This window comes from Mobula birostris, chromosome 1, assembly GCF_030028105.1.
Source record: "Mobula birostris isolate sMobBir1 chromosome 1, sMobBir1.hap1, whole genome shotgun sequence".
NCBI lineage: Eukaryota > Metazoa > Chordata > Chondrichthyes > Myliobatiformes > Myliobatidae > Mobula > Mobula birostris.
The window spans coordinates 91,842,269-91,855,156 of NC_092370.1; the positions used below are offsets into that span (position 1 = coordinate 91,842,269).

General features: G+C 43.0%; 1 protein-coding gene across 13 annotated transcripts in view; it reads right to left on the reverse strand.

Moving 5' to 3' along the window:
- The window catches only part of LOC140198158 (receptor-type tyrosine-protein phosphatase mu-like), a 1,049,822-nt gene that overhangs the window by 701,945 nt on the left and 334,989 nt on the right, over nt 1-12,888 (reverse strand). The gene's annotated exons all lie outside the window — the stretch shown is intronic.

Consider the following 12,888-nt stretch of genomic DNA (forward strand, 5'->3'; position numbering starts at 1 on the left):
AGTTACCTACCTGAGCAAGTCCCATTTTCCTACATTTGGCCCTCATTCTTCTAAACGTTCCTTATCCATGTACCTGTCCAAATCTTTTAACTGTTGTTACTGTACCACTTCCTCTGGCTACTCTTTCTGTATACTTAACTCCCTTGCCCTCAGCTACCCTTTAAATCTTTCCCCTCTAACCTAAAGCTATTCCCTCTAGTTTTTGACTCAACTCTCCAAGCTTGGGAAAAGGACTATCCACCCATTCTATGCCCCTCATATTTTTATAAGCCTCTTTAAAAGCATTCCTCAGCCTCCTCCACTCCAGGGAAAACTGTCCCTACTTATTCAGACCCTCCTTAACAACTCAAGCCCTCCAGACCTGGGAGCTCTTTGTGAATCTTTAACCTCTCTGGCTTAATGACATCCTTCCTATATTTGGGACGTTGTGTTACTCCAGAGAGAGATGTTAGTGAGAAAGCACACGGTACTCATAGTACTGTCTTACTAACGTCTTGCATAGCTGTAACAAGATGTCTCACATTTATACTCAGTGACCCAACCAATAAGCCCTCTTCACCACCCTGTTGAACTGTGCTGAAAGAATACAACTTTTACAAGGGAAGAATCCACAAGCAGCAACTGGAAGAACAGACTTCTGTCAGAACACAGCGAGGTCTGGAAATGGAACCTCCATCGATGTGAATCAGCTTTAGGTTAAATCTTGACTGAGAGTTGGCATCACAATACATGTGACAGTGCGGAACCAAAAGTTGGGAGTCACATCAAAGTCATTTTATTTGACTGCTTGGTCTTTGCAGTATCCAGTGCCCCCAGCAGCCTATGATATTACATGAAGCGAACTGAATCAGCTGGTTGCAAGGTTCTGTGATAATGGAAATCTCTCGCCACTTTTAACCCCACGGCTTCAATCTTGCCTTTGTCTCTGTGCACTGAGCTCCAACAATGTGGGATTGATGTAATGGGCAAGCTTGATGGAACAAAAGGCCTGATTCCACACTGTGTGACTCTGACTCCAATGTCTGCTGCTGCTTCCAGTATGTCCTCCAATACTCTTCATTTACCCAGAGCCAGTTCCTTCCCTTGGTAAAATGCGGCTCTGCATGACATGATTTCACATATAATTCAGCTGTGGCCCTGTCTTAAACTATAAGCCCTGTTATGACTCTCTCCCATTTTGTACATTGTGTTAAGACTAGAGAACAAGCTTCTCCATGACGACTGTTCCTTACAGTTTCCTACCAGTATTGCCTTGGAAGATGCAATTGCTGTGGGTAGCTTGATCAAGCAATTTCAAACAGGCTTGTTTCCCCCTTTGTTCTTGTTCCATTTTCCTTATGACATCACTCAGTGGCCACTTTACAAAATAAAGTACATCCTGTGCCGAATAAAGCGGCCACTGAGAGTATGTTTCATCTTCTGCAGCTTTAGCCCCTCCACTTCAAGGACTGACGTTTGTGTATTCAAGGAAGCTCTTCTAAACAGTGTTGTAATACGTGGTTATTTGACTTCCTGTCAACTTGAACCAGTTTGGCCATTCTCCTCTAATCTCTCTCATTAACAAGGCATTTTTGTTCACAGAATCGCCACTTAGTGTCTGTTTTTTTTTATTTTTCGCACCATTCTCTGCAAACTCTAGAGACTGTTGTGCATGAAAATCCCAGGAGATGAGCACTTTCAGAGATTTTCAAATGACCCTGTCTGATATCAACAAGCATTCCACGGTCAAAGTTACATACATCACATTTCTTCTCCATTCTGATATTTGGTCTGAACAGCAACTGAACTGCTTGACCATGTCTGCATTCTTTTATGCTTTGAGTTGCTGCCATATGATTAGCTAATTAGATATTTGTATCAATGAGGAGTACAGGTATAACTAATAAAGTGGCCACTAAGTGTAAAAGGCAAACGAAGATCAGATCTACGCTGGCTACTGGTTGCAGTGGAACCACTCTGGTAGGTTTGCTTTGCAGCCATCTCTGTGTTAGAGATGCTGTTGAGTCAGTCTAGGTCTAGGAAGTCAAGGTGCACCAGTGTCTTAACTCCTTTAGAAGATTAAGGAGAGGTTCAGTTTGTAACTGAACATTCTAACACACTTCTACAGATGTACTATTGAAAGAACCCTGGCTGATGCCGTTTCAATAAGCAGGAAATTAACAAGATGTAAAGAGTTATTGACTCAGCCCAACAAACCATGACCACCCTCCCTCCCTAGTACTGGTAATATCTACAGGAGACACTGACTGAAGGAGGCAACATCTCTCATCAAAGATCCTATCACCCTGGCCAAGCCAACCTCTTACAGCTACATACACAAAAGAAACGGGAAGTGCGAGGTGTGGGAACTATAAGGTTGGTAGCAGTGGATGGGAGATCCCCTGAGCGGATAAAGTCGGTGATGGTGTGGGAGACAATGGCCTGGTGCTCCTTAGTGGGGTCACGATCGAGGGGTAAATAAGAGGAGGTATCCGCGAGTTGTCGCTGTGCCTCGGCAAGGTAGAGGTCAGTACGCCAGACTACAACAGCACCCCCCTTATCGGCGGGTTTAATAATAAGGTTAGGATTAGTGCGGAGGGAGTGGAGAGCAGAGCGTTCCGAAGGAGTGAGGTTGGAATGGGGACAAGGTGCAGTGAAGTCGAGACGATTGATGTCCCGTCGGCAGTTAGCGATAAAGAGATCCAGAGCAGGCAGAAGACCAGAGCGGGGTGTCCATGAAGAAGAGGAGGGTTGAAGATGGGAGAAGGGGTCATCGGTGGGGGTGGAACAGTCCTTGCTGGAGACGGAGACGGCGAAAGAAAAGTTCCGCATCATGGCGAACACGGAACTCGCTGAGGTGTGAGCGAAGGGGGACAAAGGTGAGGCCCTTACTGAGGACAGAGCGTTCTGCCTCCGACAGTTGATGGTCGGAGGGGATGGTAAAGACCCGGCATGGATGACAGCTGGGATCAGAGGGGGGAGGGGGGAGGCTGAGGGTGTCAATGGAGAGGGGAGGGTTGGGGTGAGCATGGGCACCCGTATGGGTCCTAGCTATGCCTGCCTTTTTGTTGGGGGCACCCATATGGGTCCTAGCTATGCCTGCCTTTTTGTTGGGGGCACCCGTATGGGTCCTAGCCATGCCTGCCTTTTTGTTGGGGGCACCCGTATGGGTCCTAGCTATGCCTGCCTTTTTGTTGGGGCACCCGTATGGGTCCTAGCTATGCCTGCCTTTTTGTTGGGGCACCCGTATGGGTCCTAGCTATGCCTGCCTTTTTGTTGGGGGCACCCGTATGGGTCCTAGCTATGCCCGCCTTTTTGTTGGCTGGGCTCCCGTATGGGTCCTAGCTATGCCTGCCTTTTTGTTGGCAAACTAAAGGTGTAGCTATGGGCACCCGTATGGGTCCTAGCTATGCCTGCCTTTTTGTTGGCTTTGTGGAACAATCTATGTTCCGTGCCTATTCTGGTATCTGTCCCCCACTTTTCCTTCGCTACATCGACGACTGCATTGGCGCTGCTTCCTGCACGCATGCAGAACTCATTGACTTTATTAACTTTGCCTCCAACTTTCACCCTGCCCTCAAGTTTACCTGGTCCATTTCCGACACCTCCCTCCCCTTTCTAGATCTTTCTGTCTCTGTCTCTGGAGACAGCTTATCCACTGATGTCTACTATAAGCCTACTGACTCTCACAGCTATCTGGACTATTCCTCTTCTCACCCTGTCTCTTGCAAAAACGCCATCCCCTTCTCGCAATTCCTCCGTCTCCACCGCATCTGCTCTCAGGATGAGGCTTTTCATTCTAGGATGAGGGAGATGTCTTCCTTTTTTAAAGAAAGGGGCTTCCCTTCCTCCACTATCAACTCTGCTCTTAAACGCATCTCCCCCATTTCATGTACATTTGCTCTCACTCCATCCTCCCGCCACCCCACTAGGAATAGGGTTCCCCTGGTCCTCACCTACCACCCCACCAGCCTCCGGGTCCAACATATTATTCTCCGTAACTTCCGCCACCTCCAACAGGATCTTACCACTAAGCACATCTTTCCCTCCACCCCTCTCTGCATTCCGCGGGGATCGCTCCCTACGCAACTCCCTTGTCCATTCATGCCCCCCATCCCTCCCCACTGATCTCCCTCCTGGCACTTATCCGTGTAAGCGGAACAAGTGCTACACATGCCCTTACACTTCCTCCCTTACCACCATTCAGGGCCCCAAACAGTCCTTCCAGGTGAGGCAACACTTCACCTGTGAGTCGACTGGGGTGATATACTGCGGCCGGTGCTCCCGATGTGGCCTTTTATATATTGGCAAGACCCGACGCAGACTGGGAGACCGCTTTGCTGAACATCTACGCTCTGTCCGCCAGAGAAAGCAGGATCTCCCAGTGGCCACACATTTTAATTCCACATCCCATTCCCATTCTGACATGTCTATCCACGGCCTCCTCTACTGTAAAGATGAAGCCACTCTCAGGTTGGAGGAACAACACCTTATATTCCATCTGGGTAGCCTCCAACCTGATGGCATGAACATCAACTTCTCTAACTTCTGCTAAGGCCCCACCTCCCCCTCGTACCCCATCTGTTATTTATTTTTATACACACATTCTTTCTCTCACTCTCCTTTTTCTCCCTCTGTCCCTCTGAATATACCTCTTGCCCATCCTCTGGGTTCCCCCCCCCCTTGTCTTTCTTCCCGGACCTCCTGTCCCATGATCCTCTCGTATCCCCTTTTGCCTATCGCCTGTCCAGCTCTTGGCTCCATCCCTCCCCCTCCTGTCGTCTCCTATCATTTTGGATCTCCCCCTCCCCCTCCCACTTTCAAATCCCTTACTCACTCTTCCTTCAGTTAGTCCTGACGAAGTGTCTCGGCCTGAAACGTCGACTGCACCTCTTCCTACAGATGCTGCCTGGCCTGCTGCGTTCACCAGCAACTTTGATGTGTGTTGCTTGAGTTTCCAGCATCTGCAGAATCCCTGTTGTTTGCTCTTACAGCTACCATTGGGCAGGAGGTACAGAAACCTCACACCACCCGGTTCAAAAACAGCTACTTGCACCAACCATCATAATCTTAATCACTACAGTTCAGCAACACTATCACCACTTCGATTACTTTGCACTAAAAAGGATTATTTTTTCTAATTGTGTTCTTTCTTGTAAATATTGTACAAACGTATATAACATATTTAATTAATGATTTTTTTGTGAATGCTGCTTATAAGTTGCTATGTGCCCATGATGCTAATGCAAGTTAGATTGTCATTGCACCTGTGCATATGACAATAAACCTGACTTTAACTTTGGACATTGAAGTTCATTGCTGGGTATACATCCTGAAGCCTTTCAGTGCTCCTTCTATGAGTCACTCGGTATGAAGGAGCACTGTTGAGAGACGACAGTACATGGTAATCAGTCTGTGATCACCAAGACTTTGTAACCTCTGGCACCAATATCAAATACTTCACTTTCTACAGTTCTGTTAACAAAAGATTAATTTTTTGAATGCATTTAGGAAATTACAACATGCTATTCCCTGAAAAAAACATTTAGTTTTTTTTTAATGTCCGAATTACTAGATCCTGGCCATTCTTTTGGGAAAATAATACTTTTTTTTCCAAACCCTGAAGAATCTGAGTTCCATATCTTACATATCTTAGGAGTTCAGAGCTTGAGAGGCAATTCAGGGTTTTGTGATTTTTTTTTACAGGAACCTGGTGGAGATGCAACAGACTTAAATCACTCTGATAAATCAGCCTCTTGGAGAAACAACAGGAATTCTGCAGATGCTGGAAATTCAAGCAACACACATCAAAGTTGCTGGTGAACGCAGCAGGCCAGGCAGCATCTGTAGGAAGAGGTGCAGTCGACATTTCAGGCCGAGACCCTTCGTCAGGACTAGACGAAGGGTCTCGGCCTGAAACGTCGACTGCACCTCTTCCTACAGATGCTGCCTGGCCTCCTTGGAGAAACAGGCAGGAATGGCTTATTGAAAAGTGAAGTTAGTGTGGAATCCAAACTGCCAGAGCAGGAAGACAAATTGTGAACATAACCACTCTTTTGTTAGCTCAAATCTTCTTGGGAAAATATTTAGCAACCTTATCAGTCAGCTATCGCATCCTCTCCAGGTTACTCATGAACCGCAGCTTGAATTTTAGACTAAAAGATGGATGACATCACATTCAGAAGGAAACATTAATTCCTCCATGAAAGCAAGTTAAAATGAAAGTTGTGTTTATGCTTCTATAGAGATAATGGTCAAGACTCATTTGGACTGTTGCATTCATCTCTGGGCTCAAAGGAAACATTTTTGACTTCCAGTGTAAAACATTTTTCCCCAGCGTTGAAACATTTAATACTAGACAACATGCATTTAAGTTGCGGGGGGGAGGAGTACAAAGGAAATGTGCAGGACAAGTTTAGTTTTACACAGAGAGAGATCGGTCCATGGAATGCACTGTCAGGAAGTGTGGTGGAGGCAGATAAGATAGACACTTGAATACAGATCATGTGAAGACAGAATGGATTAATTTGATTAGGCATTATTAGCTTAATTAGCTAATGTTCTGAAGGCCCTGTTCCTGTGCTCTCCTGTTCTATGTTCTATGCAGCCCTCTAGGATGGGTGCGATAATGAAAGAAAAAATTACCAGAATAGCTCCAGGAATGAGACAAAGAAACAGATCGTGCTGGAAACATTCATCAAATATCTGTCAAAAATGAGAGTTAAGGTCTCAGGTCCAAAGAATTTCAGATCTGAAACATCCCCTTCACCTCTTTCCAAAAATGATTTACTGAGTATTTCCAATATTTTCTGCTTTAATTTCAGATATCCAATGTCAGTTTTTTTTCCCAAGAATAAAGGGGTGAGGAATTTCAACAATTAAAGTCACTCTGGAGAAACTTCTCCTTGGAGTAAAGAAGATGGAAAATCAGTTAAATACTGGTGAATAGGATAGATGGGGTAACTAAAGGAAAACACCTCCCATCAGCAGTAGTCTCAAGGACTGGGGACGCAGATTCTGGCCAAGAGACAAAGGGAATATAGGAAAAAAATCAGAGATTAACAATGATGTGGAATTGTCTACCTGTAAAGTTGTTTTGAACAGAATCAGTCACTAGGTTGAAAAAGAAATTCGATGAGAATTGAGAGAGAACAGCTTGCGAGGTAATGGTTAAAGAACAGGGAACTGAACCAAAGGGATTGCTCTACCAGGGGTCATTGTGGAATCAGTGGACTTAGTGATCTTGTTCCAGAACTATTCCAGGATTCTATGAGTTATTAAGTCCTCCCACATTTACTTTTATGCAGTGTTGATCATCATACTAGTACTTCTGGGAAGTAAATTCATCAATTAACAGAAGAAATAACCCTGGTTTATTTTCAACTGCCAGTAAGCTTGCTTGTGATAAAACCAGTTAACATCAAGGGGCACGGTGTTCTAATTACGTGTCGCCACTCACCTCTGTAAACTTGTTAATCGTGTTATTTGTGGAATTGCTAGATCCATAAAAGTTAGCAAACTGCAGGGTGTTAACACAACAATAAAAAAAGCCAGTATTAATAAATTGCAGCAGCAGCCTGGAACTAAGAAGCGAGGTTTAACAGCCAGAGATTTGACCTCAAGCTCATGTTGAAAAATATAATGTTCTGGCAGGTTAATAGCTTTTTGTGGCCTTATTTTCACCTTTGATCAGCTATTACTCACTATATCCACAGGCCATGTTTTTTGCCATTAATATCCTTGCAGAAATAAGAATATATGGCAGCTCTCCAGCTGAAGATTTATGCAGTGCATGTCTAGAAAATACCTTCTGATTTCTACCAGGGAGGTGACTGTGTAAGTGCAAACAACAGTGCTAGGCTCAGCAATAGATGTAGAAGTAAATGGGATGAAGTCTGTCATTCAAACCTAGTTTGCAGTTGTCCCTTTCTTTACTTTAAGAATGTTAGATTTTAAATTGAAGTTATGAGATTAAATTCCTCCACAGCAAGTTAAATTTTAGCCTTTGTTATGTTGTAGGACTACTGTTTTTGTATTAACCAGGAAGCAGATTACAATTTCTTCATCTTTCCTATTTCAGAGAAAGCAAAATCAAATGTCATTGTTCTGATAACTTTAATAAAACAACCTTTACACTAATATTTAAATTATTTATTTTGGGGGACTGTGGCCTAATTGGCAAGGGCAACAGCCAAACTGCCTTTAAAATTAAACTGATGATGCATTGGCATTCATTTTCCATAATTCCTAGATTCTGGGTGGGTCAGAGTCAGAATCAGGTTTAAAATCACCAGCATATGTTGTGAAATTTGTCTTTATGGCAGCAGTACAATGCAATACATAATAATAGAGAAAAAAACTGAATTACAGTAAATATATACTATATATATTAAATAGTCAAACTAAATAAGTATTGCACAAATTAAAATTTAAAAAAGTAGTGATGGATTCAATTTCCATTCAGAAATCAGATGGCAGAGGGGATGTTAGTTGGTTCTAATTGGTTGGAAAATAATAAATTGATTTCCTTTATTCAAAAAAGAAAAGGGATAACACAAGAAACTATAGCTAGATATCTTAACATCTCTTAAGTAGTGAGATAAGTAACAGATTTGTATGCAAGAGTTTACAGTTGGACACTCCATAAAATTCAAGGTAATTGGGCAGAGTAAATAAGGTTTGATTAAAGAGATATCATGATCAACCAATTTACTGTAGTACTCTGAAGAAGTGCCATATCATGTGGATATAGGGGAGCCAAAGGTGGAATGTAATTGGACTTCCAGAAAGTATTCGATAAGGTCTCACATTGAAGGTCATTGTGGAAAATATAGAGAATCATGAAGGTAATCCTTTGGTGTGCATAGGAGATCGGTTGGATATCAGAAATAGACAGTAGATATAAGTCGATCGTTTTCTGATTGCCAAGGTGTACCTGTCAAAGGGGCATCATCTATTTACAAAGTAGAACAATACAGTACAAGTCCTTTGACCCACAATGTCCGCACTGTACATAAGGCCTAAATAAACTAATTTATGTCTTCCTGTGCATGATCGATCCATATCACTCCATTCCCTGCATATCCAGCTGTGTATCTAACACCATTATTGTATCAGCTTCCCTCACTCCCTGGCAGCCTGATCCAGGCACCTACCTCCCCCTATGTACAAAACTTCCCTAGCTTCATGTTCTTTACTGCTCGGCATTTCTACCCTAAGAAAAATATTCTGACAGCCTAATGTAACAAATATAAATAACTTTGATGAAGGCAAAAAAGATATGCTTGTTTAATTTACTAAAGGCACAAGATGGATAGAAAACAAAGGCTATAAACTGACATAGGCTAAGTGAGAGGGAAAACTCTGACAAATGGAATTTAAAATGAAAACAAGTGAAACTGATCATTTGGCAAGTAAAACATATTACACAATACAGTAAGAGATTGCAGAATTGGGAGGACCTGAGTGCTCTGATTCAGAATTCCTGAAAAGCTCAAATGTAGGTAAGAAAATAATGGGAAAGGTTAACAGAATGTGATTTTTTTTTAATGAGAGAAAGTGAATACAGAATTCTGGATATTGGTGAGATTATGCCCAGAGTACTGTGTACAGTATTAGTCTCTGTATTTAGGGAAGGATATAAATGCATATAAGGCCCTTTAGAAAAGGTTTACTTCGAATGGGAGAGTTGTCTTATGAGGGAAGGTTGGACAGTCTAGGCTTGCATCGGCTGGAGTTTAGGAGAGTGAGTGAAGCTTCGACTGAAACATATATACCATCCTGAGGAGTCTCGTGTAAAATCAAGAAACAGGACTCATTGTTGAAAAGTGACTGCCCTTGAATAATGCAACAGCCCATTCACCCAAACCCAACTGTTTGGGAGCGAGCGGTGATTAAGGGTGAGGGTGGTTAAAAATTTCTTCCAATATTTCCTCTATGCAATTCTGCATTTAGCCACAGGGAGATCTTTACAGCATTACTTGGGGGTGGTTAGATTAACTGAGGTAACTGAGGAAAGGACAAACATCAGCCCTATAGGTTTAGGGCTGAGGAAAATCGCAGCATCTCATATCATCTCCTGCTCCCACCCACCCACCTTCCCCCTCACCTGGTTTCACCTATCATCTGCAACGCAAAATGCTGGAGGAACTATGGAACCAAGCAGCAGCTTTGGAAAAGAGTAAACAGTCGATGTTTTGGGCCAAGACCCTTCATCAAGACTGGAAAAAACATTGAGAAGATAGAGCAAAAAGGTGGGGGGAGGGGAGGAAGTTGTACAAGGTGGTAGATGATAGGTGAAAATGAGAGGGGGCAGTGGATGCAGTGAAAAGCTGGAAAGTTGATTGGTGAAGGAGATAAAGGGCTGGAGAAGGGGGAATCTAATAGGAGTGGGTAGAAGAACATGGAAGAAAGGGAAGGGGGAGGAGCACCAGAGAGAGGTGATGGGCAGGTAAGGAGATAAAGTGAGAGAGGGAAATGGGAAGGGGGTTATGGTGAAGGGAAAGGGGGAGGCAATTACCAGAAGTTCAAGAAATCGATGTTGATGCCGTCAGGTTGGAAGCTACCCAGACAGAATACAAGATGTTGCTCCTCTAACCTGAGTGTGGCCTCATCGTGGCAGTAGAAGAGACCATGGGCTGACCCAATCTATGTCAGGTCTCACCAATATACAGGAGGCCACATCGGGAGCACCAGATACCGTAGATGACCCCAACAGACTCACTGGTGACGTGGCACCTCACCTGGAAAGACTGCTTGGTGCCTTGAAAGGTTGTGAGGAAGGACGTGTAAGGGGAGGTATGACACCTGTTCCACTTGAAAGGATAAGTAACTGGAGGGAGATCAGTGGGGAGGGATGAATGGACAATTGATCCCTGCAGAAAATGGGAAGTGGTGGGGGTGGGGGGAGAGAGAGGTGTGCTTGGTGATCTGCCAGCTTCTGCTCCTTCCCCTACACCCAGCTCTTATTCTGGCTTCAGTCCCCTTCCTTTCCAGTCCCAATAAAGGGTTTCAGCCCAAACCATAGACTGTTCATTTCCTTCCATAAACCTGCTGAGACCATTAAGCAGTTTGTCTGTGTTGCTCAAAATTTCCAGCATCTGCAGAATCACTCATGTCACTGTTTATTCCCTACATTCTATATCCGTCAACAATGCAAGAGTAAATATAATCATCCCACACAGAAAATCCAAATTATTCCCCATCTGACTGACCTCATTCATACCATTAAGTGAATTATTGGAGTAGTTCGTTTCTGTTAAATGAACATTCTGGCCCCAGTCTGACCACTCCACCATGTACCCAGCCTAACGCCATTGGCTGGCAGAAGTTCCAACATTGAACTATTTATCAAATTGTAACAACTGAAGAGCAACAAAAGCAAACCCACTTATATTGTCAGATGGATCCTAAGATACTTTGCTTCAAAACTAGGCTTCTGCAAATGAAGCTAATGAAAGGAGCTCTATGCTATATATTTTCTTTCTTACCACAAATGGGACTCTAATTCGCACAGCAGGCACACACTCAATTGATTCTGCTAATGGACAGAGAGGAATATAATAAAATAGAATTGCACATTGGTGGATATGTGTTAATAGGTTATAATCCACTTTCCCAGCTACATAAAAATGATCCAGAATCGTTGTGCGCACAAGCTGTTAATCCATTCTTAATGAAGACTGGTCGATTGAAAGTATAGCTATATATGAAAATATAGTATTGGTGAAATTCACTTTAAAATATCAATGCAATGATAAAAAGCATGGAAAGAGTGGTGCATATTGATAGGACAAGCTTCAATAATGCCAAACAAAGAAACCATGAAGCTCAGGAAGGTCATCTGAATTCTGGGATATCTTTAAACTTGTGCCCAGGACAATGCTTCATTGTTAGTGTCCATCTTTTCTGAAGGCACATGTTCCACAGATATCCATCAATATCACACAGAAGACTACACAACACTGCACAGGGTGGAAGTGTCAATAGCATAGCAACTTAGTTATAAGACCAGAAATCCAAATGCTTGAACAGATGTCTAAATAACTAAGATCTAATGCCACAATAAATAAAGCAGAAAGACTGGAAAAACTCAGCAGGTCAGGCAGCATCTATGCAAAGAGAAAGATATATATATATATATATATATATATAAGTCCGATGAGGCCATGTGACCAATTAACCTACGAGCCCATGTGCCTTTGGAATGTGGGAAGAATCTAAAACACCCTGAGGAAACCCATGTTTGTCACAGGGAGAAGGCATAAACTCCTGACAGATAACGGCCAAATTGACCTAGGTCACCAGCATTGTAATAGCATTACGCTAACCACTACAGCACCATACCTCTCTCATCATGGCCCTTCAAACTGAAACATTAACCGTTTCTCATTCCACAGATGCCATCTGATATGATATGCTGCGCTTTTCCAGCATTTTCTGTTTCTGTGCTTCAGACTTCCAGCATTAGCGGTTTTTTTAGTTTGAAATCTCACCAGAGCGCCTAGGGATTTTAAACTGAGTTTAAGTAAATTCTTGGATCTAATGATAAATAAAAGCTAATAGGAACAATGCAACCATGGTAATATCGTAAAGCTATCTGGTTCACTAATACTCTCAAGGGAGGTAAATCCAAAAGCCCCAACTTGCAGCAATATGCACAGCTCACAAACCTCCTTTGAAATACATCACAAGCTGTTCAGTTCAAAGTGAATAAACACCAACCACCCTTGCGAGGTTACATCTATTTACTTAATTGTTCATAGTGACACAGGCAAGCCCAGCATTTAATATCCATCTAGAAATGCCTTTTAAATTGGCAGTCTCAGAGGCTCTATTGGCGTTGGAAACACAATTAGATTGCACCAAGTGTGGAAGGACATTAGATAAAGGTTTTTGTGACTGTCCAGC